The sequence below is a fragment of the Triturus cristatus genome, chromosome 4_2, assembly GCF_964204655.1.
Source record: "Triturus cristatus chromosome 4_2, aTriCri1.1, whole genome shotgun sequence".
In the NCBI taxonomy this organism is placed as follows: Eukaryota; Metazoa; Chordata; class Amphibia; order Caudata; family Salamandridae; genus Triturus; species Triturus cristatus.
Window position 1 is genome coordinate 2,204,612 of NC_140586.1, and position 24,327 is coordinate 2,228,938.

Genomic DNA, 24,327 nt, shown 5'->3' on the forward strand with positions numbered 1-24,327 from the left:
GAGCTTCGGAGTCTCATGCGGTTTTTCAGACTCCCCGTGGTCAGTAAACGCGTTTCCAGGTTCTAGGGCTTCCAATACAGCTTTTGCCAGGGTTTATGAAATCCTGCCACCAACTGTGACTCTGGCCTCCATGAAAAAGCTTCATTTCACCTTTTCGACGCCCAGGAGTCTTCACTGTGAGATTTGGACTCTCATTGTGATTTTTTGGGCTGCTGCAGTTTGCAGGCCCCGTGAGCAAAAATGGACCATGACCCCTAAAAAGCTGATTTTTATCTTTTTTTTTTTTTTTTTTTTGACATTTGAACCTGGGAGCCTTGCTGGACGTGACGGTGGGCTTAGGAGTCTCATGTGGTTTTTGAGACTTCTTGCAGTTTGCAGCTTGATTTGACTTTTGAGCCTGGGAACCTTTTTAGACGTTAAGGTGAGCTGGGAGTCTCAAACGGTTTTTCGGACTCCCCGCAGTCAGTAAGCAAGTTTTCAGGCTCTAGGCCTGCCAATTCAGCGTTTGCAAGCGTTTTTGAAATACTTCCACATAGTGACTCTGGCCTACATTAACAAGTATTTCACCTTTTCGCCGCACAGGAGTCTTCACTGAAGAGATTTGACTATCATGGCTCCGTGCAGTTTGCAGGCCTCGGGTGCAAAAATCAACACACTCACAAGCTTGATTTGACTTTTGAGCCTGGGGACCTTTTTAGCCGTTAAGGTGAGCTTGGGAGTCTCATGCGGTTTTTCAGACTCCCCGTGGTCAGTAAGCAAGTTTCCAGGCTCTAGGGCTGAATACAGCTTTTGCCAGCGTTTATGAAATCCTGCCACCAACTGTGACTGTGGCCTCCATGAAAAAGCTTGATTTCACCTTTTCGTTGCCCAGCAGTCTTCACTGTGAGATTTGGACTCTCATTGTGATTTTTTTGGCTGCTGCAGTTTGCAGGCCCCGAGAGCAAAAATGGACCATGACCCCTCAAAAAGCAATTTTTTTTTTTTTTTTTTTTTTTTTGACTTTTGAACCCGGGAGCCTTGCTGGACGTGACGGTGGGCTTAGGAGTCTCATGTGGTTTTTGAGACTTCTTGCAGTTTGCAGCTTGATTTGACTTTTGAGCCTGGGAACCTTTTTAGACGTTAAGGTGAGCTGGGAGTCTCAAATGGTTTTTCGGACTCCCCGCAGTCAGTAAGCACGTTTCCAGGCTCTAGGCCTGCCAATTCAGTGTTTGCAAGCGTTTTTGAAATACTTCCACATAGTGACTCTGGCCTACATTAACAAGTATTTCACCTTTTCGCCGCACAGGAGTCTTCACTGAGAGATTTGACTGTCATGGCTCCGTGCAGTTTGCAGGCCTCGGGTTCAAAAATCAACACACTCACAAGCTTGATTTGACTTTTGAGCCTGGGAACCTTTTTAGCCGTTAAGGTGAGCTTGGGAGTCTCATGCGGTTTTTCAGACTCCCCGTGGTCAGTAAGCAAGTTTCCAGGCTCTAGGGCTGCCAATACAGCTTTTGCCAGCGTTTATGAAATCCTGCCACCAGATGTGACTCTGGCCTCCATGAAAAAGCTTCATTTCACCTTTTCGACGCCCAGGAGTCTACACTGTGAGATTTGGAATCTCATTTTGGGTTTTTTAGTTGCTGCAATTTGCAGGTCCCGAGAGCAAAAATGGACCATGACCCCTCAACAAGCTAGTTTTTTTTTTTTTTTTTTTTCTTTTGAGCCTGGGAGCTTTGCTAGACGTGAGGGTGATGTTAGCAGTCTCATGTGGTTTTTTAGACTCCTTGCAGTTTCAGGTCTCGGATGCAAAAATCAACCCTGAACAAGCTAGAGTTAACTTTTGAGCCTGGGAGCTTTGCTAGACGTGAGGGTGAGCTTAGGAGTCTCATGTGGTTTTTTAGACTTCATGCAGTTTGCAGCTTGATTTGACTTTTGAGCCTGGGAACCTTTTTAAGGTGAGTTTGGGAGTCTCATGCGGTTTTTCAGACTCCCCGTGGTCAGTAAGCACGTTTCCAGGTTCTAGGGCTGCCAATACAGCTTTTCCCAGCGTTTTTGAAATCCTGCCAACAGTGACTCTAGCCTAGGCTTCATATCACCTTTTCGACGCTCAGGATTCTTTACTGTGAGATTTGCACTCTCATGTGTTTTTTTTTTCCTCCCTGCAGTTTGCAGGCATCACGGGCAAAAATAAACCATGACCTCTCACAAGCATGTTTTACGTGACGGTGAGCTTTAGTAGTCTCATGTGTGTTTTGAGGCCCCTTGCAGTTTGCAGGTCTCGGATGCAAAAACTCAACCTGAACAAGCTTGATTTGACTTTTGAGCCTGGGAAACTTTTTAGACGTAAGGTGAGCTTCGGAGTCTCATGCGGTTTTTCAGACTCCCGTTGGTCAGTAAGCATGTTTCCAGGTTCTAGAGCTTCAATACAGCTTTTGCCAGCGTTTATGAAATCCTGCCACCAACTGTGACTGTGGCCTCCATGAAAAAGCTTGATTTCACCTTTTCGACGCCCAGCAGTCTTCACTGTGAGATTTGGACTCTCATTGTGATTTTTTTGGCTGCTGCAGTTTGCAGGCCCCGAGAGCAAAAATGGACCATGACCCCTCAAAAAGCTATTTTTTTTTTTTTTTTTTTTTTTGACTTTTGAGCCTGGGAGCCTTGCTAGACGTGACGGTGAGCTCAGGAGTCTCATGTGGTTTTTGAGACTTCTTGCAGTTTGCAGCTTGATTTGACTTTTGAGCCTGGGAACCTTTTTAGACGTTAAGGTGAGCTGGGAGTCTCAAATGGTTTTTCGGACTCCCCGCAGTCAGTAAGCACGTTTCCAGGCTCTAGGCCTGCCAATTCAGTGTTTGCAAACGTTTTTGAAATACTTCCACATAGTGACTCTGGCCTACATTAACAAGTATTTCACCTTTTCGCCGCACAGGAGTCTTCACTGAGAGATTTGACTGTCATGGCTCCGTGCAGTTTGCAGGCCTCGGGTGCAAAAATCAACACACTCACAAGCTTGATTTGACTTTTGAGCCTGGGAACCTTTTAAGCCGTTAACGTGAACTTGGGAGTCTCATGCGGTTTTTCAGACTCCCCGTGGTCAGTAAGCAAGTTTCCAGGCTCTAGGGCTGCCAATACAGCTTTTGCCAGCGTTTATGAAATCCTGCCACCAGCTGTGACTCTGGCCTCCATGAAAAAGCTTCATTTCACCTTTTCGACGCCCAGGAGTCTTCACTGTGAGATTTGGACTCTCATTGTGATTTTTTTGGCTGCTGCAGTTTGCAGGCCCCGAGAGCAAAAATGGACCATGACCCCTCAAAAAGCAATTTTTTTTTTTTTTTTTTTTTTTTTTGACTTTTGAACCCGGGAGCCTTGCTGGACGTGACGGTGGGCTTAGGAGTCTCATGTGGTTTTTGAGACTTCTTGCAGTTTGCAGCTTGATTTGACTTTTGAGCCTGGGAACCTTTTTAGACGTTAAGGTGAGCTGGGAGTCTCAAATGGTTTTTCGGACTCCCCGCAGTCAGTAAGCACGTTTCCAGGCTCTAGGCCTGCCAATTCAGTGTTTGCAAGCGTTTTTGAAATACTTCCACATAGTGACTCTGGCCTACATTAACAAGTATTTCACCTTTTCGCCGCACAGGAGTCTTCACTGAGAGATTTGACTGTCATGGCTCCGTGCAGTTTGCAGGCCTCGGGTGCAAAAATCAACACACTCACAAGCTTGATTTGACTTTTGAGCCTGGGAACCTTTTTAGCCGTTAAGGTGAGCTTGGGAGTCTCATGCGGTTTTTCAGACTCCCCGTGGTCAGTAAGCAAGTTTCCAGGCTCTAGGGCTGCCAATACAGCTTTTGCCAGCGTTTATGAAATCCTGCCACCAGATGTGACTCTGGCCTCCATGAAAAAGCTTCATTTCACCTTTTCGACGCCCAGGAGTCTACACTGTGAGATTTGGAATCTCATTTTGGGTTTTTTAGTTGCTGCAGTTTGCAGGTCCCGAGAGCAAAAATGGACCATGACCCCTCAACAAGCTAGTTTTTTTTTTCTTTTTTTTTTTTTTTCTTTTGAGCCTTGCTAGACGTGACGGTGAGCTTAGGTGTCTCATGTGGTTTTTTAGACTTCATGCAGTTTGCAGCTTGATTTGACTTTTGAGCCTGGGAACCTTTTTAAGGTGAGTTTGGGAGTCTCATGCGGTTTTTCAGACTCCCCGTGGTCAGTAAGCACGTTTCCAGGTTCTAGGGCTGCCAATACAGCTTTTCCCAGCGTTTTTGAAATCCTGCCAACAGTGACTCTAGCCTAGGCTTCATATCACCTTTTCGACGCTCAGGATTCTTTACTGTGAGATTTGCACTCTCATGTGTTTTTTTTTTCCTCCCTGCAGTTTGCAGGCATCACGGGCAAAAATAAACCATGACCTCTCACAAGCATGTTTTACGTGACGGTGAGCTTTAGTAGTCTCATGTGTGTTTTGAGGCCCCTTGCAGTTTGCAGGTCTCGGATGCAAAAACTCAACCTGAACAAGCTTGATTTGACTTTTGAGCCTGGGAAACTTTTTAGACGTAAGGTGAGCTTCGGAGTCTCATGCGGTTTTTCAGACTCCCGTTGGTCAGTAAGCATGTTTCCAGGTTCTAGAGCTTCAATACAGCTTTTGCCAGCGTTTATGAAATCCTGCCACCAACTGTGACTGTGGCCTCCATGAAAAAGCTTGATTTCACCTTTTCGACGCCCAGCAGTCTTCACTGTGAGATTTGGACTCTCATTGTGATTTTTTGGGCTGCTGCAGTTTGCAGGCCCCGTGAGCAAAAATGGACCATGACCCCTAAAGCTAGTTTTTATCTTTTTTTTTTTTTTTTTTTTTTTTTGACATTTGAACCTGGGAGCCTTGCTGGACGTGACGGTGGGCTTAGGAGTCTCATGTGGTTTTTGAGACTTCTTGCAGTTTGCAGCTTGATTTGACTTTTGAGCCTGGGAACCTTTTTAGACGTTAAGGTGAGCTGGGAGTCTCAAATGGTTTTTCGGACTCCCCGCAGTCAGTAAGCACGTTTCCAGGCTCTAGGCCTGCCAATTCAGTGTTTGCAAACGTTTTTGAAATACTTCCACATAGTGACTCTGGCCTACATTAACAAGTATTTCACCTTTTCGCCGCACAGGAGTCTTCACTGAGAGATTTGACTGTCATGGCTCCGTGCAGTTTGCAGGCCTCGGGTGCAAAAATCAACACACTCACAAGCTTGATTTGACTTTTGAGCCTGGGAACCTTTTTAGCCGTTAACGTGAACTTGGGAGTCTCATGCGGTTTTTCAAACTCCCCGTGGTCAGTAAGCACGTTTCCAGGCTCTAGGCCTCCAATTCAGTGTTTGCAAACGTTTTTGAAATACTTCCACATAGTGACTCTGGCCTACATTAACAAGTATTTCACCTTTTCGCCGCACAGGAGTCTTCACTGAGAGATTTGACTGTCATGGCTCCGTGCAGTTTGCAGGCCTCGGGTGCAAAAATCAACACACTCACAAGCTTGATTTGACTTTTGAGCCTGGGAACCTTTTTAGCCGTTAACGTGAACTTGGGAGTCTCATGCGGTTTTTCAGACTCCCCGTGGTCAGTAAGCAAGTTTCCAGGCTCTAGGGCTGCCAATACAGCTTTTGCCAGCGTTTATGAAATCCTGCCACCAGCTGTGACTCTGGCCTCCATGAAAAAGCTTCATTTCACCTTTTCGACGCCCAGGAGTCTTCACTGTGAGATTTGGAATCTCATTTTGGGTTTTTTTGTTGCTGCAGTTTGCAGGTCCCGAGAGCAAAAATGGACCATGACCCCTCAACAAGCTAGTTTTTTTTTTTTTTTTTTTTTCTTTTCAGCCTGGGAGCCTTGCTAGACGTGAGGGTGAGCTTAGGAGTCTCATGTGGTGTTTTAGACTCCTTGCAAACTGCAAGGAGTCTAAAGCAGGTCTCGGATGCAAAAATCAACCCTGAACAAGCTAGAGTTAACTTTTGAGCCTGGGAACCTTTTTAGACGTTAAGGTGAGCTTCGGAGTCTCATGCGGTTTTTCAGACTCCCCGTGGTCAGTAAACGCGTTTCCAGGTTCTAGGGCTTCCAATACAGCTTTTGCCAGGGTTTATGAAATCCTGCCACCAACTGTGACTCTGGCCTCCATGAAAAAGCTTCATTTCACCTTTTCGACGCCCAGGAGTCTTCACTGTGAGATTTGGACTCTCATTGTGATTTTTTGGGCTGCTGCAGTTTGCAGGCCCCGTGAGCAAAAATGGACCATGACCCCTAAAAAGCTGATTTTTATCTTTTTTTTTTTTTTTTTTTTTTTTGACATTTGAACCTGGGAGCCTTGCTGGACGTGACCGTGGGCTTAGGAGTCTCATGTGGTTTTTGAGACTTCTTGCAGTTTGCAGCTTGATTTGACTTTTGAGCCTGGGAACCTTTTTAGACGTTAAGGTGAGCTGGGAGTCTCAAACGGTTTTTCGGACTCCCCGCAGTCAGTAAGCACGTTTCCAGGCTCTAGGCCTGCCAATTCAGTGTTTGCAAGCGTTTTTGAAATACTTCCACATAGTGACTCTGGCCTACATTAACAAGTATTTCACCTTTTCGCCGCACAGGAGTCTTCACTGAGAGATTTGACTGTCATGGCTCCGTGCAGTTTGCAGGCCTCGGGTGCAAAAATCAACACACTCACAAGCTTGATTTGACTTTTGAGCCTGGGAACCTTTTTAGCCGTTAAGGTGAGCTTGGGAGTCTCATGCGGTTTTTCAGACTCCCCGTGGTCAGTAAGCAAGTTTCCAGGCTCTAGGGCTGCCAATACAGCTTTTGCCAGCGTTTATGAAATCCTGCCACCAGATGTGACTCTGGCCTCCATGAAAAAGCTTCATTTCACCTTTTCGACGCCCAGGAGTCTACACTGTGAGATTTGGAATCTCATTTTGGGTTTTTTAGTTGCTGCAGTTTGCAGGTCCCGAGAGCAAAAATGGACCATGACCCCTCAACAAGCTAGTTTTTTTTTTTTTTTTTTTTTTTTTTTTCTTTTGAGCCTGGGAGCCTTGCTAGACGTGACGGTGAGCTTAGGTGTCTCATGTGGTTTTTTAGACTTCATGCAGTTTGCAGCTCGATTTGACTTTTGAGCCTGGGAACCTTTTTAAGGTGAGTTTGGGAGTCTCATGCGGTTTTTCAGACTCCCCGTGGTCAGTAAGCACGTTTCCAGGTTCTAGGGCTGCCAATACAGCTTTTCCCAGCGTTTTTGAAATCCTGCCAACAGTGACTCTAGCCTAGGCTTCATATCACCTTTTCGACGCTCAGGATTCTTTACTGTGAGATTTGCACTCTCATGTGTTTTTTTTTTCCTCCCTGCAGTTTGCAGGCATCACGGGCAAAAATAAACCATGACCTCTCACAAGCATGTTTTACGTGACGGTGAGCTTTAGTAGTCTCATGTGTGTTTTGAGGCCCCTTGCAGTTTGCAGGTCTCGGATGCAAAAACTCAACCTGAACAAGCTTGATTTGACTTTTGAGCCTGGGAAACTTTTTAGACGTAAGGTGAGCTTCGGAGTCTCATGCGGTTTTTCAGACTCCCGTTGGTCAGTAAGCATGTTTCCAGGTTCTAGAGCTTCAATACAGCTTTTGCCAGCGTTTATGAAATCCTGCCACCAACTGTGACTGTGGCCTCCATGAAAAAGCTTGATTTCACCTTTTCGACGCCCAGCAGTCTTCACTGTGAGATTTGGACTCTCATTGTGATTTTTTTGGCTGCTGCAGTTTGCAGGCCCCGAGAGCAAAAATGGACCATGACCCCTCAAAAAGCTATTTTTTTTTTTTTTTTTTTTTTTGACTTTTGAGCCTGGGAGCCTTGCTAGACGTGACGGTGAGCTCAGGAGTCTCATGTAGTTTTTGAGACTTCTTGCAGTTTGCAGCTTGATTTGACTTTTGAGCCTGGGAACCTTTTTAGACGTTAAGGTGAGCTGGGAGTCTCAAATGGTTTTTCGGACTCCCCGCAGTCAGTAAGCACGTTTCCAGGCTCTAGGCCTGCCAATTCAGTGTTTGCAAACGTTTCTGAAATACTTCCACATAGTGACTCTGGCCTACATTAACAAGTATTTCACCTTTTGGCCGCACAGGAGTCTTCACTGAGAGATTTGACTGTCATGGCTACGTGCAGTTTGCAGGCCTCGGGTGCAAAAATCAACAACTCACAAGCTTGATTTGACTTTTGAGCCTGGGAACCTTTTAAGCCGTTAACGTGAACTTGGGAGTCTCATGCGGTTTTTCAGACTCCCCGTGGTCAGTAAGCAAGTTTCCAGGCTCTAGGGCTGCCAATACAGCTTTTGCCAGCGTTTATGAAATCCTGCCACCAGCTGTGACTCTGGCCTCCATGAAAAAGCTTCATTTCACCTTTTCGACGCCCAGGAGTCTTCACTGTGAGATTTGGAATCTCATTTTGGGTTTTTTTGTTGCTGCAGTTTGCAGGTCCCGAGAGCAAAAATGGACCATGACCCCTCAACAAGCTAGTTTTTTTTTTTTTTTTTTTTTTTTCTTTTGAGCCTGGGAGCCTTGCTAGACGTGACGGTGAGCTTAGGTGTCTCATGTGGTTTTTTAGACTCCTTGCAGTTTCAGGTCTCGGATGCAAAAATCAACCCTGAACAAGCTAGAGTTAACTTTTGAGCCTGGGAGCTTTCCTAGACATGAGGGTGAGCTTAGGAGTCTCATGTGGTTTTTTAGACTTCATGCAGTTTGCAGCTTGATTTGACTTTTGAGCCTGGGAACCTTTTTAAGGTGAGTTTGGGAGTCTCATGCGGTTTTTCAGACTCCCCGTGGTCAGTAAGCACGTTTCCAGGTTCTAGGGCTGCCAATACAGCTTTTCCCAGCGTTTTTGAAATCCTGCCAACAGTGACTCTAGCCTAGGCTTCATATCACCTTTTCGACGCTCAGGATTCTTTACTGTGAGATTTGCACTCTCATGTGTTTTTTTTTCCTCCCTGCAGTTTGCAGGCATCACGGGCAAAAATAAACCATGACCTCTCACAAGCTTGTTTTACGTGACGGTGAGCTTTAGTAGTCTCATGTGTGTTTTGAGGCCCCTTGCAGTTTGCAGGTCTCGGATGCAAAAACTCAACCTGAACAAGCTTGATTTGACTTTTGAGCCTGGGAAACTTTTTAGACGTAAGGTGAGCTTCGGAGTCTCATGCGGTTTTTCAGACTCCCGTGGTCAGTAAGCATGTTTCCAGGTTCTAGAGCTTCAATACAGCTTTTGCCAGCGTTTATGAAATCCTGCCACCAACTGTGACTCTGGCCTCCATGAAAAAGCTTCATTTCACCTTTTCGACGCCCAGGAGTCTTCACTGTGAGATTTGGACTCTCATTGTGATTTTTTTGGCTGCTGCAGTTTGCAGGCCCCGAGAGCAAAAATGGACCATGACCGCTCAAAAAGCTAGTTTTTTTTTTTTTTTTTTTTTACTTTTGAACCTGGGAGCCTTGCTGGACGTGACGGTGGGCTTAGGAGTCTCATGTGGTTTTTGAGACTTCTTGCAGTTTGCAGCTTGATTTGACTTTTGAGCCTGGGAAACTTTTTAGACGTTAAGGTGAGCTGGGAGTCTCAAATGGTTTTTCGGACTCCCCGCAGTCAGTCAGCACGTTTCCAGGCTCTAGGCCTGCCAATTCAGTGTTTGCAAGCGTTGTTGAAATACTTCCACATAGTGACTCTGGCCTACATTAACAAGTATTTCACCTTTTCGCCGCACAGGAGTCTTCACTGAGAGATTTGACTGTCATGGCTCCGTGCAGTTTGCAGGCCTCGGGTGCAAAAATCAACACACTCACAAGCTTGATTTGACTTTTGAGCCTGGGAACCTTTTTAGCCGTTAAGGTGAGCTTGGGAGTCTCATGCGGTTTTTCAGACTCCCCGTGGTCAGTAAGCAAGTTTCCAGGCTCTAGGGCTGCCAATACAGCTTTTGCCAGCGTTTATGAAATCCTGCCACCAGATGTGACTCTGGCCTCCATGAAAAAGCTTCATTTCACCTTTTCGACGCCCAGGAGTCTTCACTGTGAGATTTGGAATCTCATTTTGGGTTTTTTAGTTGCTGCAGTTTGCAGGTCCCGAGAGCAAAAATGGACCATGACCCCTCAACAAGCTAGTTTTTTTTTTTTCTTTTTTTTTTTTTCTTTTGAGCCTGGGAGCCTTGCTAGACGTGACGGTGAGCTTAGGTGTCTCATGTGGTTTTTTAGACTCCTTGCAGTTTGCAGCTTGATTTGACTTTTGAGCCTGGGAACCTTTTTAGACGTTAAGGTGAGCTGGGAGTCTCAAATGGTTTTTCGGACTCCCCGCAGTCAGTAAGCACGTTTCCAGGCTCTAGGCCTGCCAATTCAGTGTTTGCAAACGTTTTTGAAATACTTCCACATAGTGACTCTGGCCTACATTAACAAGTATTTCACCTTTTCGCCGCACAGGAGTCTTCACTGAGAGATTTGACTGTCATGGCTCCGTGCAGTTTGCAGGCCTCGGGTGCAAAAATCAACACACTCACAAGCTTGATTTGACTTTTGAGCCTGGGAACCTTTTTAGCCGTTAACGTGAACTTGGGAGTCTCATGCGGTTTTTCAGACTCCCCGTGGTCAGTAAGCAAGTTTCCAGGCTCTAGGGCTGCCAATACAGCTTTTGCCAGCGTTTATGAAATCCTGCCACCAGCTGTGACTCTGGCCTCCATGAAAAGCTTCATTTCACCTTTTCGACGCCCAGGAGTCTTCACTGTGAGATTTGGAATCTCATTTTGGGTTTTTTTGTTGCTGCAGTTTGCAGGTCCCGAGAGCAAAAATGGACCATGACCCCTCAACAAGCTAGTTTTTTTTTTTTTTTTTTTTTCTTTTCAGCCTGGGAGCCTTGCTAGACGTGAGGGTGAGCTTAGGAGTCTCATGTGGTGTTTTAGACTCCTTGCAGTTTGCAGGTCTCGGATGCAAAAATCAACCCTGAACAAGCTAGAGTTAACTTTTGAGCCTGGGAACCTTTTTAGACGTTAAGGTGAGCTTCGGAGTCTCATGCGGTTTTTCAGACTCCCCGTGGTCAGTAAACGCGTTTCCAGGTTCTAGGGCTTCCAATACAGCTTTTGCCAGGGTTTATGAAATCCTGCCACCAACTGTGACTCTGGCCTCCATGAAAAAGCTTCATTTCACCTTTTCGACGCCCAGGAGTCTTCACTGTGAGATTTGGACTCTCATTGTGATTTTTTGGGCTGCTGCAGTTTGCAGGCCCCGTGAGCAAAAATGGACCATGACCCCTAAAAAGCTGATTTTTATCTTTTTTTTTTTTTTTTTTTTTTGTGACTTTTGAACCCGGGAGCCTTGCTGGACGTGACGGTGGGCTTAGGAGTCTCATGTGGTTTTTGAGACTTCTTGCAGTTTGCAGCTTGATTTGACTTTTGAGCCTGGGAACCTTTTTAGACGTTAAGGTGAGCTGGGAGTCTCAAATGGTTTTTCGGACTCCCCGCAGTCAGTAAGCACGTTTCCAGGCTCTAGGCCTGCCAATTCAGTGTTTGCAAGCGTTTTTGAAATACTTCCACATAGTGACTCTGGCCTACATTAACAAGTATTTCACCTTTTCGCCGCACAGGAGTCTTCACTGAGAGATTTGACTGTCATGGCTCCGTGCAGTTTGCAGGCCTCGGGTTCAAAAATCAACACACTCACAAGCTTGATTTGACTTTTGAGCCTGGGAACCTTTTTAGCCGTTAAGGTGAGCTTGGGAGTCTCATGCGGTTTTTCAGACTCCCCGTGGTCAGTAAGCAAGTTTCCAGGCTCTAGGGCTGCCAATACAGCTTTTGCCAGCGTTTATGAAATCCTGCCACCAGATGTGACTCTGGCCTCCATGAAAAAGCTTCATTTCACCTTTTCGACGCCCAGGAGTCTACACTGTGAGATTTGGAATCTCATTTTGGGTTTTTTAGTTGCTGCAGTTTGCAGGTCCCGAGAGCAAAAATGGACCATGACCCCTCAACAAGCTAGTTTTTTTTTTTTTTTTTTTTCTTTTGAGCCTGGGAGCCTTGCTAGACGTGACGGTGAGCTTAGGTGTCTCATGTGGTTTTTTAGACTCCTTGCAGTTTGCAGGTCTCGGATGCAAAAATCAACCCTGAACAAGCTAGAGTTAACTTTTGAGCCTGGGAGCTTTGCTAGACGTGAGGGTGATGTTAGGAGTCTCATGTGGTTTTTTAGACTCCTTGCAGTTTCAGGTCTCGGATGCAAAAATCAACCCTGAACAAGCTAGAGTTAACTTTTGAGCCTGGGAGCTTTGCTAGACGTGAGGGTGAGCTTAGGAGTCTCATGTGGTTTTTTAGACTTCATGCAGTTTGCAGCTTGATTTGACTTTTGAGCCTGGGAACCTTTTTAAGGTGAGTTTGGGAGTCTCATGCGGTTTTTCAGACTCCCCGTGGTCAGTAAGCACGTTTCCAGGTTCTAGGGCTGCCAATACAGCTTTTCCCAGCGTTTTTGAAATCCTGCCAACAGTGACTCTAGCCTAGGCTTCATATCACCTTTTCGACGCTCAGGATTCTTTACTGTGAGATTTGCACTCTCATGTGTTTTTTTTTTCCTCCCTGCAGTTTGCAGGCATCACGGGCAAAAATAAACCATGACCTCTCACAAGCATGTTTTACGTGACGGTGAGCTTTGGTAGTCTCATGTGTGTTTTGAGGCCCCTTGCAGTTTGCAGGTCTCGGATGCAAAAACTCAACCTGAACAAGCTTGATTTGACTTTTGAGCCTGGGAAACTTTTTAGACGTAAGGTGAGCTTCGGAGTCTCATGCGGTTTTTCAGACTCCCGTTGGTCAGTAAGCATGTTTCCAGGTTCTAGAGCTTCAATACAGCTTTTGCCAGCGTTTATGAAATCCTGCCACCAACTGTGACTGTGGCCTCCATGAAAAAGCTTGATTTCACCTTTTCGACGCCCAGCAGTCTTCACTGTGAGATTTGGACTCTCATTGTGATTTTTTTGGCTGCTGCAGTTTGCAGGCCCCGAGAGCAAAAATGGACCATGACCCCTCAAAAAGCTATTTTTTTTTTTTATTTTTTTTTGACTTTTGAGCCTGGGAGCCTTGCTAGACGTTACGGTGAGCTCAGGAGTCTCATGTGGTTTTTGAGACTTCTTGCAGTTTGCAGCTTGATTTGACTTTTGAGCCTGGGAACCTTTTTAGACGTTAAGGTGAGCTGGGAGTCTCAAATGGTTTTTCGGACTCCCCGCAGTCAGTAAGCACGTTTCCAGGCTCTAGGCCTGCCAATTCAGTGTTTGCAAACGTTTTTGAAATACTTCCACATAGTGACTCTGGCCTACATTAACAAGTATTTCACCTTTTCGCCGCACAGGAGTCTTCACTGAGAGATTTGACTGTCATGGCTCCGTGCAGTTTGCAGGCCTCGGGTGCAAAAATCAACACACTCACAAGCTTGATTTGACTTTTGAGCCTGGGAACCTTTTAAGCCGTTAACGTGAACTTGGGAGTCTCATGCGGTTTTTCAGACTCCCCGTGGTCAGTAAGCAAGTTTCCAGGCTCTAGGGCTGCCAATACAGCTTTTGCCAGCGTTTATGAAATCCTGCCACCAGCTGTGACTCTGGCCTCCATGAAAAAGCTTCATTTCACCTTTTCGACGCCCAGGAGTCTTCACTGTGAGATTTGGAATCTCATTTTGGGTTTTTTTGTTGCTGCAGTTTGCAGGTCCCGAGAGCAAAAATGGACCATGACCCCTCAACAAGCTAGTTTTTTTTTTTTTTCTTTTGAGCCTGGGAGCCTTGCTCGACGTGACGGTGAGCTTAGGTGTCTCATGTGGTTTTTTAGACTCCTTGCAGTTTGCAGGTCTCGGATGCAAAAATCAACCCTGAACAAGCTAGAGTTAACTTTTGAGCCTGGGAGCTTTGCTAGACGTGAGGGTGATGTTAGGAGTCTCATGTGGTTTTTTAGACTCCTTGCAGTTTCAGGTCTCGGATGCAAAAATCAACCCTGAACAAGCTAGAGTTAACTTTTGAGCCTGGGAGCTTTGCTAGACATGAGGGTGAGCTTAGGAGTCTCATGTGGTTTTTTAGACTTCATGCAGTTTGCAGCTTGATTTGACTTTTGAGCCTGGGAACCTTTTTAAGGTGAGTTTGGGAGTCTCATGCGGTTTTTCAGACTCCCCGTGGTCAGTAAGCACGTTTCCAGGTTCTAGGGCTGCCAATACAGCTTTTCCCAGCGTTTTTGAAATCCTGCCAACAGTGACTCTAGCCTAGGCTTCATATCACCTTTTCGACGCTCAGGATTCTTTACTGTGAGATTTGCACTCTCATGTGTTTTTTTTTCCTCCCTGCAGTTTGCAGGCATCACGGGCAAAAATAAACCATGACCTCTCACAAGCTTGTTTTACGTGACGGTGAGCTTTAGTAGTCTCATGTGTGTTTTGAGGCCCCTTGCAGTTTGCAGGTCTCGGATGCAAAAACTCAACCTGAACAAGCTTGATTTGACTTTTGAGCCTGGGAAACTTTTTAGACGTAAGGTGAGCTTCGGAGTCTCATGCGGTTTTTCAGACTCCCGTTGGTCAGTAAGCATGTTTCCAGGTTCTAGAGCTTCAATACAGCTTTTGCCAGCGTTTATGAAATCCTGCCACCAACTGTGACTCTGGCCTCCATGAAAAAGCTTCATTTCACCTTTTCGACGCCCAGGAGTCTTCACTGTGAGATTTGGACTCTCATTGTGATTTTTTTGGCTGCTGCAGTTTGCAGGCCCCGAGAGCAAAAATGGACCATGACCGCTCAAAAAGCTAGTTTTTTTTTTTTTTTTTTTTTACTTTTGAACCTGGGAGCCTTGCTGGACGTGACGGTGGGCTTAGGAGTCTCATGTGGTTTTTGAGACTTCTTGCAGTTTGCAGCTTGATTTGACTTTTGAGCCTGGGAAACTTTTTAGACGTTAAGGTGAGCTGGGAGTCTCAAATGGTTTTTCGGACTCCCCGCAGTCAGTCAGCACGTTTCCAGGCTCTAGGCCTGCCAATTCAGTGTTTGCAAGCGTTGTTGAAATACTTCCACATAGTGACTCTGGCCTACATTAACAAGTATTTCACCTTTTCGCCGCACAGGAGTCTTCACTGAGAGATTTGACTGTCATGGCTCCGTGCAGTTTGCAGGCCTCGGGTGCAAAAATCAACACACTCACAAGCTTGATTTGACTTTTGAGCCTGGGAACCTTTTTAGCCGTTAAGGTGAGCTTGGGAGTCTCATGCGGTTTTTCAGACTCCCCGTGGTCAGTAAGCAAGTTTCCAGGCTCTAGGGCTGCCAATACAGCTTTTGCCAGCGTTTATGAAATCCTGCCACCAGATGTGACTCTGGCCTCCATGAAAAAGCTTCATTTCACCTTTTCGACGCCCAGGAGTCTTCACTGTGAGATTTGGAATCTCATTTTGGGTTTTTTAGTTGCTGCAGTTTGCAGGTCCCGAGAGCAAAAATGGACCATGACCCCTCAACAAGCTAGTTTTTTTTTTTTTTTTTTTTTTTTTTTCTTTTGAGCCTGGGAGCCTTGCTAGACGTGACGGTGAGCTTAGGTGTCTCATGTGGTTTTTTAGACTCCTTGCAGTTTGCAGGTCTCGGATGCAAAAATCAACCCTGAACAAGCTAGAGTTAACTTTTGAGCCTGGGAGCTTTGCTAGACGTGAGGGTGATGTTAGGAGTCTCATGTGGTTTTTTAGACTCCTTGCAGTTTCAGGTCTCGGATGCAAAAATCAACCCTGAACAAGCTAGAGTTAACTTTTGAGCCTGGGAGCTTTGCTAGACGTGAGGGTGAGCTTAGGAGTCTCATGTGGTTTTTTAGACTTCATGCAGTTTGCAGCTTGATTTGACTTTTGAGCCTGGGAACCTTTTTAAGGTGAGTTTGGGAGTCTCATGCGGTTTTTCAGACTCCCCGTGGTCAGTAAGCACGTTTCCAGGTTCTAGGGCTGCCAATACAGCTTTTCCCAGCGTTTTTGAAATCCTGCCAACAGTGACTCTAGCCTAGGCTTCATATCACCTTTTCGACGCTCAGGATTCTTTACTGTGAGATTTGCACTCTCATGTGTTTTTTTTTTCCTCCCTGCAGTTTGCAGGCATCACGGGCAAAAATAAACCATGACCTCTCACAAGCATGTTTTACGTGACGGTGAGCTTTAGTAGTCTCATGTGTGTTTTGAGGCCCCTTGCAGTTTGCAGGTCTCGGATGCAAAAACTCAACCTGAACAAGCTTGATTTGACTTTTGAGCCTGGGAAACTTTTTAGACGTAAGGTGAGCTTCGGAGTCTCATGCGGTTTTTCAGACTCCCGTTGGTCAGTAAGCATGTTTCCAGGTTCTAGAGCTTCAATACAGCTTTTGCCAGCGTTTATGAAATCCTGCCACCAACTGTGACTGTGGCCTCCATGAAAAAGCTTGATTTCACCTTTTCGACGCCCAGCAGTCTTCACTGTGAGATTTTGACTCTCTTTGTGATTTTTTTGGCTGCTGCAGTTTGCAGGCCCCGAGAGCAAAAATGGACCATGACCCCTCAAAAAGCTATTTTTTTTTTTTTTTTTTTTTTTTTACTTTTGAGCCTGGGAGCCTTGCTAGACGTGACGGTGAGCTCAGGAGTCTCATGTGGTTTTTGAGACTTCTTGCAGTTTGCAGCTTGATTTGACTTTTGAGCCTGGGAACCTTTTTAGACGTTAAGGTGAGCTGGGAGTCTCAAATGGTTTTTCGGACTCCCCGCAGTCAGTAAGCACGTTTCCAGGCTCTAGGCCTGCCAATTCAGTGTTTGCAAACGTTTTTGAAATACTTCCACATAGTGACTCTGGCCTACATTAACAAGTATTTCACCTTTTCGCCGCACAGGAGTCTTCACTGAGAGATTTGACTGTCATGGCTCCGTGCAGTTTGCAGGCCTCGGGTGCAAAAATCAACACACTCACAAGCTTGATTTGACTTTTGAGCCTGGGAACCTTTTTAGCCGTTAACGTGAACTTGGGAGTCTCATGCGGTTTTTCAGACTCCCCGTGGTCAGTAAGCAAGTTTCCAGGCTCTAGGGCTGCCAATACAGCTTTTGCCAGCGTTTATGAAATCCTGCCACCAGCTGTGACTCTGGCCTCCATGAAAAAGCTTCATTTCACCTTTTCGACGCCCAGGAGTCTTCACTGTGAGATTTGGAATCTCATTTTGGGTTTTTTTGTTGCTGCAGTTTGCAGGTCCCGAGAGCAAAAATGGACCATGACCCCTCAACAAGCTAGTTTTTTTTTTTTTTTTTTTTTCTTTTCAGCCTGGGAGCCTTGCTAGACGTGAGGGTGAGCTTAGGAGTCTCATGTGGTGTTTTAGACTCCTTGCAGTTTGCAGGTCTCGGATGCAAAAGTCAACCCTGAACAAGCTAGAGTTAACTTTTGAGCCTGGGAACCTTTTTAGACGTTAAGGTGAGCTTCGGAGTCTCATGCGGTTTTTCAGACTCCCCGTGGTCAGTAAACGCGTTTCCAGGTTCTAGGGCTTCCAATACAGCTTTTGCCAGGGTTTATGAAATCCTGCCACCAACTGTGACTCTGGCCTCCATGAAAAAGCTTCATTTCACCTTTTCGACGCCCAGGAGTCTTCACTGTGAGATTTGGACTCTCATTGTGATTTTTTGGGCTGCTGCAGTTTGCAGGCCCCGTGAGCAAAAATGGACCATGACCCCTAAAAAGCTAGTTTTTATCTTTTTTTTTTTTTTTTTTGACATTTGAACCTGGGAGCCTTGCTGGACGTGACGGTGGGCTTAGGAGTCTCATGTGGTTTTTGAGACTTCTTGCAGTTTGCAGCTTGATTTGACTTTTGAGCCTGGGAACCTTATGAGACGTTAAGGTGAGCTGGGAGTCTCAAATGGTTTTTCGGACTCCCCGCAGTCAGTAAGCAAGTTTTCAGGCTCTAGGCCTGCCAATTCAGCGTTTGCAAGCGTTTTTGAAATACTTCCACATAGTGACTCTGGCCTACATTAACAAGTATTTCACCTTTTCGCCGCACAGGAGTCTTCACTGAAGAGATTTGACTATCATGGCTCCGTGCAGTTTGCAGGCCTCGGGTGCAAAAATCAACACACCCACAAGCTTGATTTGACTTTTGAGCCTGGGGACCTTTTTAGCCGTTAAGGTGAGCTTGGGAGTCTCATGCGGTTTGAAGTACTGGGTATTTTAGTCCCAGCGGTGCAGGGGCACACACCCTATGACTTCTGGGTTTCACCCTGTTCCGGACCTACAGAAACACAGAGTCTTCTGGGTGAAGTCAAAGAATCGTTTATTGGCTGCAGACCAATTACAGGTATCCTAGAAGTACACCAGCGTGTATGTTCTCAGGAGACTGCTGAAAATCATAGGAACAGGCTACATCTTAAATAGGCCTTTTCTGGCCCCAAGCATACATTCCTGAGTTTTATGAAACGGCAATATACAAGGATATGTTACAAAGAAAAGGCAGAGTCATGATGACCATCCCACATTCCAGTTCGGCCAGCCCACAATGATTTACACAACAAGGCTCAGATCCCACATTAGATTTACAGATCCCCCCAATAAACATGAGCATCTCCTGTTTTGGGAAGCAAGTCATAAAGCAGGAACAGCCAGGTGCGAAAGAGATTAGCCAGGGGCTTGTGTAGGATGAAAAGGGTTTTATGACGGGCCAAGCCCTGATACGAATCACAGGTGGAGAGAGGAAGGGGAGCTCGTGAGACCAGTTTGACCCGGGGCAGCAGAGCCAGCTGCCCAGGTCACAGAGAAGTCAGAGAAGAAGCCCATGTACTGTGAGGCCCGTATTTGCTCCATTATAGCCTATGTGAGGGCAAAGACAAGATGGCCACTGCTTCCAAAATGGAACCCGCGTAGCGAAGCAAAATAACGTGTACGCAGTGCATTCATAGCTAGAACGATATATAAAGCACTCGTACGTGCCGCATTTACCATTTGCGGTTCGCTAATACCAAGATAGACAGAGGTAGGGCCCTGTTCCCTACGCGGTCCCGAATATTAAAGTACGACAGACCCTCCTTTTGCCCTTACATAGGCAATCACTATACTCATCTTAATCCGAGTCTAGGTCAATGTTCACAAAGTCATGGAGATGTTGCTGTAGCATCATCCTATTACTTAGCTCGTCCCTCGATACAGGTTTCCTTACACATAAGGTAGCACAGAGGCCACATATCGCAGGAGCACACTGTATGCATAGACAGAACAGGAAAAGAATGGCTAAGATCATTCCAATGACCATTAGAACTTTCCAACCCCAGGCAGATATCAATTCCCAGAACCACCCCACCAGTGACCAATCTCCCTTATCCACGTGTATGGATTCAGATATTTTATGGAGTTTGGAGATGGCTTGATACACTGTTGGAGCATTATCTGGTATGAAAATGCAGCAACTGGATTGGATAACCCTGCATACCCCACCGCGGTCTGCAAGAATAACGTCTAGGACCATGCGGTTCTGCAAAGTCATAAGGCGATCCGCTTGGAGCTCAGCTGTCAGATTACCAAGGGCACCAGCCGTTACATTGACGGTGGATTCAACCACACGAGTCAGCTGTCTCAGGTTCCTACTATTGACCATAGGTCCCCAAAACGGCAGGAAACCCAAGAAGAAATCTCCTGCTTCCTGACCGGCAGTGTCCTCCTTACTAATCACGCCTCTCACAACTCGGGTCTTGTGATAGTCGGAGGCAGCAGTAAATGTAGGCGGTAGCAGATTCGCAATATAACATGTGCCCGAGAAATCAGGGGGCAACCATGTATATGCTCGATCATTACAGATGAAATATGTACCCTTGGCAGTCAAAAACGCAGGGGAAAACTGTGACGGAAAAGTGTACGTTTCAGTACAGTCACTTCTTCCCAGTTGAGCTCTAGGATTCTGACCATTACCCTGTAAGCAGAACCGACCCATGTGGGGTACGACCCAGATTGGAGATGAGATTTTTCGCTGTCTTTCACCCAGACTAATACTATACCCCGTCGCGTTCCATCCTACATAAGGTCTCAGCTCTTCTTTGGGAATGGATGAGTATGCATCAATATCCCTACTCATATCGGCAATTCCTCTCACTAAGGCTTTATTATTTGTACCAGGTCTGATGGAACGCGGTTGGCGAGGGGAGTACGTATCTAGAGCATAGAGAAACATGGTCTGGAATGCCCATGACGATCCATTGTAACTATATGGCAGCACCAGGTAGGGAATACCCTTGTTAATGGTATGTGGCATTAACCCACACACCCAGCAATTGGTCGTGTTCACTACTAGTTGGTGCTGGTGCAAGAGCTGGATGAACGAGTTATTTACGAACTCTGATCGTCTGGTCTGTTCGTGTTCAGGCAAAGGGTGAAAAGAGTGAGAGGAGGCAGTAGAAAGGGGTTATAGGCTGTTCAGTGGGTGCAAAGGGCTTTTGAGCAGAGAAAAACACACATCCTACAATAAACATCATTATACTACACAGTGCAAAAAGGCACAAAAAGACAAAACATTTACTTTTTACAATTCTACACATCCTTGTTTGAAAGTTCATTTCCTCAATCGGTCTCTCCATCTTAAACAACTCCATCCTCTACTCGGGCCGCTCGCGGCGGATGAGTTTCTTCTGCTAAGGAGTACGCCTGTCAGTCCAGGGAAACGCCCTAGACCAACCAGAACCGTTGACCTAACGTCTTCGGCCTGTACCCCAAAGTCTTGGCACCGCGACCCTGCGGCAGAACCCGGATGGTGGTTCGAAAAACAAAAATCAAGAAAGTCCTTCAGATGGGAGAGCAAAAAATGTCAAAAAGGAAAGAGTAAGGAAAATCTTTATTTGTCCATGGGCCTTGGTCTCAAATTATAACGGAGACGGCCAGGTGCCGTTTGGTCTTGAAACAAAAGTTCAGGCTCAGTGGTGTCCAGTCGATTTGATGGCGGCACAGCTTCCTGCAGAATATTGTCACTCTCTTGGACTGAAGCTGTGTCTTTTAGGCGTGCGTCACTGAATGGTACAAAACGAAGCACAGTGTCTGTCTCAGTGTCGGCGATACCCTCTTTGACCCACTGGTCATATGGCAGAGGCAAAGGGACTATTTTGCAGTGGGCACCATGAATCCAGTGCTTCCTCCCTTTTACTCGCACCGCTGATCTCGTCGACAGAAGCACAAGATGAGGGCCGATCCAGCGAGGCTCGTCGTTGCCCTTACGCTGGAAATTCCGGACCAGGACCCACGAGCCAGGGTTGATAGGGTGTCCAGGAGGTTCAGAAGCTTGGGGAAGAGTATCATGTACCTGTTGGTGCAAAACACGCAGTTTAACAGTCAAATCATACAGGTAATCGAGCAGTACTGGATGCTCTATTTCACTGAACTTCGTAGGCCTTGGCACACCCCATACGTTGGCCGGGCGGCCAAAGACTACTTCATAAGGACTAAGTCCCACTCGTGAGTGTATCGTCATTCTGGTGGACAGGAGTGCTAAAGGCAGAGCGTCAGGCCATTTAAGACCGGTGCTCGCCTGGATTTTGGCCAGCTTGAGCTTTAAGGCTCCATTGTAGCGTTCAACTAGTCCAGCTGATTGGGGGTGATTTGCAGCGTGGAATTTCTGCCTTATGCCTAAACCTTCACATACATTCTTCATCACTTTACCCACAAACTCACTTCCATTATCACACCATACCATTCTCGGCATTCCAAACCTGGGGAAAAATTCCTTCACAAGGGCTTTGGCTGTGGATAGGGCAGTGTTATCTTTCAGAGGATAAGCCTCTACCCATTTGGAGAAAGCACAAACAACCACCAGTACATATTTTAGGTTGTTGCATCTGTCCATGTGAATAAAGTCCAGCTGCAAAACTTCGAATGGACATGATGGGGGTGCAAAGTGACCGGCTGGAGTTGGGGTTCCCCTACCAGGGTTGTACTTCAAGCATACCATACAATTCTTGACCACATTCTCTGCACACTTGGGAATCCCAGCATTCTGCCATACTGGAGCCAACAACTTACAGATACCTTTCGTACTGATATGTGCCATTCCATGTGCCATAGTAACCACTGGAAGCACATATGCATCAGGCAACAACCATCGCTTATGTTCTGTCAGATCAATCCAACAACCATTCTCATCCAACTTACCCATACTCTCTCTCCACTTGCTTAACTCTTCTTCTGTAGCTTCAGCCTGAAGCGACTTCACACTCTCTATTGTGTTCTCGCACATTCCCACATCATTAACCCATCTTGCGGGGCCTGCAACATACATTCTAGTCTTCACATTCTGTGCTGTCTCTTTCGCGGTCTCATCAGCAAACGCATTCCCACGTCCAACATCATCTGTGACTTTCCTGTGCGCACTGCATTTCATGATCGCAACTTGCAACGGTAGGGTCAGTGACTCAAGGAGATCATTCACCAACTTGCCATTCTGGATTTTAGCTCCATGTGACGTCAGGAACCCACGCTCTTTCCACAGTCGCCCGAAATTATGAGCCACGCCAAAGGCGTACTGGCTATCTGTGTATATATTCACTCTCATTCCTTCAGACAACACGCATGCTCTCGTGAGGGCAATTAATTCTGCTGCTTGGGCCGAATTATGTGGCACTCGTGCAGTTTCCACGACCGTGTGTAAAGTCGTGATAGCATATGCAGCAGTCGTGTCACCATTAGGGAGTTTGAAGCATGAACCATCCACCCATAAAGTACCATCACACTCAGTCAGGGGAGTATCTTTCAGATCCACTCTCCCTTTCGTTTCTTCTTCCGTTCTGAACAGGCAGTCATGCTGCTCAATCTCATCTGAGTCTGCTGGAATCGGCAATAACGTGGCTGGATTCAGCGTATTGCATCTTTTTATGTGTATATGATTCGCTAACAGTGTGAGTTCATACCCTGATAATCGCGCACTAGTCAAGTGTTGTGTCTTGGTCCTATTTAATAATGTGTCTACAGTATGTGAAACCATAACGATCAATGTGTTGTCCATTACCAGACCAGCAGATTGTCGGATAGACATTGCTGCAGCAGCTGTCGCTCTCAGACAGCTTGGCAATGCCCTCGCTACAGGGTCCAAGGTGGATGAAAAATATGCGCATGGGCGCGGTCTGTCGCCAAAAGGCTGTGTTAACACTGACAACGCACATCCATCTTTCTCGTGAACATACAATGTAAAAGGCTTGCTATAGTCAGGAGTGCCCAACACAGGTGCTGAACACAACGCATTGCGCAATTCCACAAAACTTTTCTGGCACTCTTCAGACCATGGGATAGGATTCGGTGTGTCTTTGCATGTTAATGCTAATAAAGGTTTTGCCAACAAAGAAAAACTTGGGATCCAATGCCTACAGTATGAAGTAATGCCCAAGAAAGCACGCACTTCTCTCTGTGTCTTTGGCACACTCAACTGTGCGATGGCTTGAATTCTTTCTGGGGTCAGTTTCCTTCCCTCCTTCGATAAGAGATGACCTAAGTAGGTCACTTCTTGTCGACAATATTGCAGCTTAGAGAGAGACACTTTGTGATGGAAAGCGGATAAATGGCGCAACAATGACAATGTGGCTTCTTTACAGATCTTCTCAGTATCCGCGGCGATTAGTAAATCATCCACGTACTGAATCAGGATAGCTCCACTAGGTAAAACAAGTGCATCAAGCTGCGCTTTCAAAGCTTGACTGTATATGGATGGACTCTCGCAGTAGCCCTGGGGAGCGCGTTTGAAGCGGAAGCTTCGGCCTCCCAGACTAAAACCAAAAATGTCTCTGCTCTCTTCTGCAATTGGGATGCTAAAGAAAGCATTCTTTAAATCTATCACTGAGAACCATGCAGCAGAGGCTGGAATCATCGTTAACAAGGCAGTTATATCAGGGACAACCGGAAACTGTGGCACAACAATCTTATTAACCTCTCTAAGATCAATCACAAATCTGTAAACAGGTGGCTGTGAAGGGTCCGTTCGTTTTAAGACAGGTAAAATCGGACTATTGCAAACGTTGCCTCTTGTCTCTTCAATCACACCCTTATTAATCAAGTCGCTGACAATGTCTAACAATGCTTTCTGGCCTTCATTAGAGATTTTGTACTGGGGAATACGTGGCAGTCTGACATTAGCCTTTAAAGTCACCACGTATGGCGGTATCTCCAAGAGGCCCATATCATTGGGACCAGTAGCCCAAAAGGCATCCGGAAGGGATGACAATTCAGGTGGCATTGTATTTTTAGACAAGTACATAGGGGAAATCACTTTTTTGCCTAATGTAAGTTGTACTCCTGAAGGAGAACAATACAGTGTAGCGTGCAATCTTTTCAACAAATCTAATCCCAGCAAATTCTCACCACAACCTGTTGTTAGGATCAGGGGTGCTTTCAGTTCGCAAGGTCCAACAGAAAGTGACATG